The following is a 7,977-nucleotide window of genomic DNA, read 5'->3' as shown; positions in this document are numbered from 1 at the left end:
TCAGAAAAAGGAAATTCCCTATTTTTTTTTGTCCCTGTCCCTAAATTCAATACAATATTAATATTAAATAATATAAATAATAGGAGACTGAAAATGAAAGTTCCTTTCTCGCATCCGTGCTCCATCACATTGTCGGAACAAAAAAATATTGGAAGCATCAATATGGAAATAGTTTGGTACATGAAGCCAAGCCGGGATCTGATATCTGATATATATAAATCATATATTATATAGATAATATCTAAACTTATCTTTTTCTGGAATTGGAATCAAAGTCAAAGAAAGATATTGAAAAATAGCTGGCTCTTATGTTGTGACTCGGAATAAACCTTTCTTTGCGGAGGAAGGGAATGGCAATTTCTTCCTATGGAAGATTCAGGAACAAGAGGATTCAATCGGAAATATCGACAAATTCTTGCGTAGTCCAAGCATATAAAATTTTTAAATGATCCCCTACTACATCTCTATCGAATTTTCATATTTATTATCAGAATAGCGGAAACAGCCATGATTCAATGGGTCAGATCCACTTACTTTTTCTTTTGTTGATTTCTAATTTTTACATTTTTACAATAGAATTGATTTGATTGGAATAATGGACAAAGTAGGAATATTTGGTGATTCCTAATTGGAATTAGGTAGATATTCTATCTATGTCCTAGGACCAAAAATCTTTCATAATGAAAATGAATAGGAGTATAGTCTGTAGTGACATAGTCATCCTCCCAGGGATGACTTCTCATATCATTCTAATTGTATTGAACAAATAATGAACAAATGTTCATAGAACTATATAACTTATATATATTTTATATATTTTAAGTTATACTATAAGTTAACTTATTAGTATAATATATTATTAGTATTATCTTATTAGTATACCTTATTAATTAGTGGGCAGTTACTTTATGATATTATATTACAAATATCAACAATATCTCTATTCTCCGCTCAAAAATGAAGGCTAAGACTGGAGTTTTGTGGAAAGAGCCCCTTATCGGATTTGAACCGATGACTTACGCCTTACCATGGCGTTACTCTACCGCTGAGTTAAAAGGGCCTCTTTGATGAAATTCCTGAATATTAGCCGCTAGCCACTATGAGTCTAGCGCATCTACCTATCTATATCTATAGAATATATGTACATATATATATATGTGCATAGCGACTCGTTCAGGAAGAAAAAGAGTGACTTGGGAAGTCTAGGGTAAGGTAAAAAAAAATGGTTAATAAAATTTTTATTGATATTTGAGAAATATCAATGAAATGAATTGCGACCTTAATCTAATTGCTTTTTTTGAATTGCCTCCCATCAGAACGAGATTCATTTGATTGATATATGTACTGTACCAATACGACATAAATTCAAAAAATTTCATTGAATCGTCTGATGAAGAGATTCGATTCGCGCCCCGAACCGACAAATTCTTATCTTATAGAAAATAGAAAAAAAATTGGATTACTTTACTTGTTGATCCAATCCCAGATTTACAAGTTCTACATAATATTATATATTATCCTTTTTTTTGAATCAATCAAAAAAAAAAAAAAAAAGAAACTTTCTATCATTTATGAATTTCCTGGCTTAGCGTGAAATAAAGATAGGTATATCTTAATAATGAATTAAATGAAAGTTGAAGAAAGGGAGTTTAACCCTTTTTCTGTCGGACAAATCATTCCCTCAGGGGATCTTATACTTATATTTTTATTTTATTAAAAAAAAATCCTAATAAAAATACTAATAAATAGAAATACTGAATTTTTATTTAAATATATTTAATTATTATTAATTAAATAATAATAAAATAATTCAAAAAATTTTCTTTTTTATTTCATTTTTCATTTTATTACATTTAAATTTATATTCTATTTAGAATTCTATTATTATTATTAATATTCTAATACTAATATTATATTAGAATTATTAGAATTTCTTTTTTTTTTTTTTATTCTATCATTACATAGAAATATAGAATATCATTTTCTCTATTCTATCATTCTATCTATAGAATGGTTAATGGTTCATGAATGACGAATCAAAAAAATTCTATGGTCGATGGAATGAATCATGAAAGTCGGAAAGATTCTTCGGATCTAGTCATACCATTACATTATATTGAATATTGACAATTCCAAAAAACTGTTCATACTATGAGATGAGCATAGTATGATGGCAGTCAGGCAGGTATGCCCCCATCGTCTAGCGGTTTAGGACATCTCTCTTTCAAGGAGGCAGCGGGGATTCGACTTCCCCTGGGGGTAGGGTAGGGTACTACGAAAGGAAGTTGATCATAGATTATCAATAAACCTAGAATTGATTCTTCCTGGGTCGATGCCCGAGCGGTTAATGGGGACGGACTGTAAATTCGTTGGCAATATGTCTACGCTGGTTCAAATCCAGCTCGGCCCAATAATTCGCCGATTCATCATGAGGATGATATAATCAATTTGTCCTCCAGAAATGTTTCATATGGAGGAATAGGAATAAAAAAAAGAGTCCATTTATTTTATTTGTTTTTGTTCCCACATATTCTGTTTTAATGATCTAGATGCATGTCATGATCTCTAAGTATAAGGAAAGTAATAGTAATATAGTAAATTTAAATTGTAAATAAAGAAGGAAAGAAAAACAAAAAAGAGTCTTTTTTCATTGAAAGATTGATTATCAATCGATTGGGCAATAACCCAAGGATTACTGGATTACTAGTAATCGGTGTCGCTCTCACTAAAGTCCATATCTATGTGGATATCAATATATCACTCGTGTCTCTGTTACAAGACAGCGATTCTAAATAGAAATGGTTTGAATAAAATCATAAGAATATATATGCTGTACACCCCCAATCCCTGGGATTGTAGTTCAATCGGTTAGAGCACCGCCCTGTCAAGGCGGAAGCTGCGGGTTCGAGTCCCGTCAGTCCCGACCTAGTATCCGATGAATCCATCAATTTATCTCTCCATTTTCTGTGAAGAGGGGGACAGAGAGTGGGATCTAATTCCCAGTGGGGATCTTTATTTCTTTTTCTTATCGAATAAATACGGGAATTTCCATTCCATCAACTAGTACCGATTGCCGGGGGAGAGATATATTTAGTACAATTGTTGGTAGCACCCTATTTAGGTTAGGATTCCAAGAGATACGGTACCGGTCTGGCTTTTCCGATTGTTCCCGATCCATGGAATAGAATAGCCATATGTTTCCGGGGAGCACATACACAAATTGGATTTCTTTATTATACGATACAAAATTACATAATTACCCCGACAGAATACTTTCAGATTAAACCTACCTCCCTTTCTAGCTCCGACTTTGTGTAATATCAATTACACATTGGAAAGAAGCTATCTATCTCATTCAAGCACCGAACTTTTGATAGAGGTGTCCCAATAAGGGGGATATTCCTAAAAAAAAGATCAAAATCAAACTAAGATCCTACCCTTCTTAGTGAGGGAATGAAGAATCTTTTTTCCTCTTATGGTCCCACCGAAGAAAGAACAAACTCCAAAAAAATAGTGAATTTGTCAGAATATTAGATCTTTTATACGGGAACCCGTCTTTCTCACACTTCTTTATTTATCATTTAGAATTAGATCATCAAAAAACGGAGTTTAAAATCCAAGATCTTACCCTTTCCATTTCACTTTTATTGTTTGGGTTTGTGACCAATGGAAGTCGAAGACGAGTCAGACGATACCCCATCAGATGATTGTATAAGGAAAATGGTAGGTTATAGAAAAGAATGAAAAATTCAACGAAATTTTTGATTGGATCTGGGATCCTATTTTGGATTCGGTATGGATAAAAGATCTTCCTATGTTATACTATTCAATATTCAATTCTCGATGATGAATCGATTTGATAGCTCAGATATTGTTATTCATGATATTGATCCGATTCAATATCATCGGGATCCAATTCATCCCATTGAATTTACAGAAGAAAGATTTATCATCTCTATGGGATTAGATCCCGAGTTATTGCGAAGTAAAAAAAACAATGAGATTCTATTATGGAAGTAAATATTCTCGCATTTATTGCTACTGTACTCTTCGTTCTAGTTCCTACTGCCTTTTTACTTATCATCTACGTAAAAACAGTCAGTCAAAATAATTAGTTTGAATTAAACTTGACCTCTTAGTTCTTATCAATGATTGAAAGAATGAAAGAAATTCAAATTCCCCGCATGGAGAAACCAACCCACCATTTGGGTTGCTCATGGGTGGAGTACATTTGTTTAAAAAAAGAAAGGGGGAGAGAGAGAGAAGCATCACATCCACCCATAACCCCATGTATCACATACATAAACAATCCATCCATTTATTAGAATGCCATTCCCATAATCACATCATAATATAATTTCATGCATGGGCATTAAAGCAAGTGAACCAAAAATTAAAACATGGATTCCTTCAATTATTGAACCACCACATCGCATGTGATATCATGTATCCAAACCCATAAAATTAAAATCGCATTTTAATTGCAAGTAGGTAAAGAGGGAATCTCTTCACCCATCATCATCCTCCAAAAACAAAACAAAATAATAAAATTCTATTTTGAAAAAAAACTATTTTATTTTTTTTTTTTGTTAAATTGGAGGGAAAACAAGGGGGTGCATGCAGCCCACTTGCGCAGTCTGCAGCACTCCTGCGCAGCCCATAGGCACAGGGCCTGACAGGCAAGAGCCTTGGGCTGTAGGCGCGAGCCTGCTGCCCATAGGCTAAAGCCCACGGACAGCAGCCTGCAAGCCCGCAGCCCGTAAGCTTGCTGCCCGCAGGCAACAGCCCACAAGGGGATGTGCACAAGGGTAGGTTCATGGGGAAGGGCGTGCACAGAGGCTTGGCGGGTGCGCCCCCCACATATAGAACATGATTAAAAAATTTTAAAATAAAAATTAGTAATCACAACCTAATTGGATACATGCTTCAATAATTGGAATAAACAAAACAAACCAAATCCATCATCACATGGGTAGGTTGTTACACTAACAACCTTGTAACTACCCATGTGCACATGGGAAGGTTGTTACAACAACCATATCCTAACCACCCATGTTCCAACTTGCATCCCACTCATGATAATCATATTAACCATTAATTATCTAATATTCATGGGTGGGAAAGGTGGCTCCGATACCACATTGTTGGCTAAACAACGGTCCAGGGATCAAACCATGGTTCCCTAGGGAGACCAAGATATTTATCTTTAGGGTTTTGCATGCCCTGGGTTAGCCCATGGTGTCCCATGGGTGCCCCATTTTAATTTTAGGGTTTCCCATGGTCGCCCATGGGAACCCTGGTGCATCCCTATTAGGGTTTCTCCTTCCCTATTGCATTCCATAAAATTAATTATCACAATAGGGACGGAGAAACTCGTCTCTAGTCCATCACATGGCAAGAGGGATCCATCCCATACTCGAATGCGCAGCGGAAAATAATCGATTCGAGTTTCTTTTGCATCCCATAAATATTAATAATCAATGAACAGAAGGAATTAATAAAGAACTGCTAACCTGGTGAGCCTCAAGTGTTGCTCCTCCAATAGACGGTGGTTCTTCCTCCAATGAGCGCTCCAAGCAAACAGATCTCGAACCTCCAATGGTGCTACCAAGGTTCTACATGCCAATCCCAGGATGCTCTCAAACTCCTCAAGCCACAGATCTAGGGTTTCACAAACCCTAACTCTCAAACACAGTGAGAGAAGCATGAAGAAGAAGAGAGATCACAAGAGGGAGAGAGAGAAACCAAAAACATAGGAGAGAGAGTGTCTACTCCAAAAACGTGGAGAGCTCCTCTTCTCGCGTATTTTTGGTCCCCTATTTATAATAATAGGGTTTAATTAAATCCTAGATAGATTTAATAGAGCCCTAGTGAGAGTCCGACTCTCTCTCTCCGCGATTCTGTTAAACTCAAAGTGCTACACAGGTGAAGAAGCAGAATCTAATAGGGAAAGTATTAATTAGATTCTTTATTTAATTATTAATGGATAATTACAATTAACACCAAATCCATTAATTAAATAAATAGCCAATTAAATTAGCAAATTTCAAATAACTCCCTATATGATAACAATTTATCATATACAACCCCCCCACTAATCAACACCATCATTATGGAATCTAGGGCATGTACACATGTACTGCCAAACCCCAATCCATAGTACATGTCCATATAAGAGCGTCTGTGCATCCGATCGGGTCCCGCAAAACTCGATAAAACACTTTATTTGAAATAACTATAAATAACGTATCATTTTATGTAAAATAAATTTTGCAAAACCATTTCCAAAACGGTACTGGATCCAGATTCTGATCCGACCATGCACAGACAGTCTCTATCTTGGTGTTCCCCAATCGGGCAGTGGTGACCGTGTTGGATAACTCCTTCACTCACAAAGTGTTCACGCATTCCCGAACACCGGCTTTGACTCACTTGAGTCTCGTCATTGATGAACCAAAGAATGCAATCACACTTTGCGGTGACGGGGTTCCCTAAGGTACAGGTGTCGGGGACACATGTCTATCCCTTCCTACATCGCGAGTAATACATGAGGGAATCGACAAAGTAGATTCTTCGCCAATGCACACATCAAACATGTGAGCATTCGCATTCGTACCCTGACATCACATGTCTAGGCATACCCAATGCGACGACCATATGATAAGGGTGCCCAGCCCAAACCCTAGTCGTGACTACCATTTTAAGTATAACTTACGGACACATAATGCTCAAAAAGTTTATATCGCATGTGACAATATTAAACTAAAATGTATAAATGTTCAATACAAAGGTGAACCAGGTTGAACCGGACCGAACCGGGTTTGATGGACACACACTTGTCCAACAGTTGAACCACGACTCTCCCTTCTCATTCCAATCTTCCTCGTTGAACTCAATGTCGAAATGATGGAAGACTTTTGTCAATAGCCTTCCGTAGGATAGGTCACTCTTTGTGGGTCTATATCCCTTGTGGGCCATGTTGCGCATGATGATGTTGGGCAGGTTGAGTGGTTGCTCCTCATATAGGCATAAAGCGATGTAGGAATGCATCAAGGAAGCCTAATGTAGGTGACCAGCTATGGGGATGAGATTTTACTGCGCTAGTTGAGCCAATACCTTGAAGGTGGGGAGGAACTTCGAAATCAATAAAGCCTTGTCCGTACCATCTCTACTCAAACGCATCCAAAGATTGGAGTTCTCATCCTTAATCAAATACTTTAGCGGGTTGGTTTTACCAGGGAAGTACCGGATCTCCCCTTCGTTGGGAACACCAATGATGGTCACCAACTCAGCCGCACTGAAAGAGAAGTCTTGACCCTTGACCCCGCTGGATATTTGGAATCCCCTTCTAACATGCTCCTCGGTAGTGAGATTGCTGTAGAACTGCCTAACAAAGTGGGGGTACACCGTATCATGAGGGTGAAGCATGCTGGTCCAACCTTGGGCTGCGAATCATTGTTCTATCTTGAAGGAACAAAGCTCCTTCTCATCAACCTTCCGCTCACGAAGGATCGGCTTATCTGTGAGGGAGTTCCAACGGTCGGCATGCTCAATATGAAACATGACATGGTTGAATTCACGGGGCTGTGCACCTCTACCTCTATCTCTACCCCTACCTTCGCCTCTACCTCTGTTGCCCCCGCCTTGGTCTTGTTGGACTTGAGCCCTGCCCCTTGTTGCCCTTTGTGGCATAGTGGTGACTTGCACATTGAAAAAGAGAAGCACAAGGAAATAATTAGACCAAATATAAAAAAGCTTAAGCAATGTAACGACATGGAAAAGGGAACATGAAATGCACAAACAAATAAAATATGTATGCATGTATGTGTAGGCATTAGAGCAAATGCAAAGAAACTTTGTCGGATTTAACCATGGGACGGTGTACTCGAGGCTAATTTGATAGAAAACTCACACCTGTCATCATTGGGTTGCACTTCAGTGAAGTTTTGGACAATCATCAACCCACCAAGGGATTCT

The 7,977-nt window shown here is 37.5% G+C and overlaps 3 non-coding genes across 3 annotated transcripts; 2 read left to right on the top strand and 1 right to left on the bottom strand.

The window, feature by feature from the left end:
• Nucleotides 1–988: 988 nt before the first annotated feature.
• TRNAT-GGU lies at nucleotides 989–1,060 on the bottom strand. Its single transcript has one exon. It is a non-coding gene; the product is annotated as a tRNA-Thr (tRNA).
• Nucleotides 1,061–2,326: 1,266 nt separating this feature from the next.
• On the top strand, nucleotides 2,327–2,410 carry TRNAY-GUA. Its single transcript has one exon. It is a non-coding gene; the product is annotated as a tRNA-Tyr (tRNA).
• Nucleotides 2,411–2,849: 439 nt separating this feature from the next.
• On the top strand, nucleotides 2,850–2,923 carry TRNAD-GUC. The gene has a single exon. It is a non-coding gene; the product is annotated as a tRNA-Asp (tRNA).
• Nucleotides 2,924–7,977: the final 5,054 nt, after the last annotated feature.

The sequence above is a fragment of the Telopea speciosissima genome, unplaced genomic scaffold (genome assembly GCF_018873765.1).
Source record: "Telopea speciosissima isolate NSW1024214 ecotype Mountain lineage unplaced genomic scaffold, Tspe_v1 Tspe_v1.0193, whole genome shotgun sequence".
NCBI classification, from domain to species: Eukaryota; Viridiplantae; Streptophyta; class Magnoliopsida; order Proteales; family Proteaceae; genus Telopea; species Telopea speciosissima.
The sequence above is the reverse complement of the archived record's forward strand: the minus strand, read 5'-3'. Positions and strand labels throughout refer to the sequence as shown.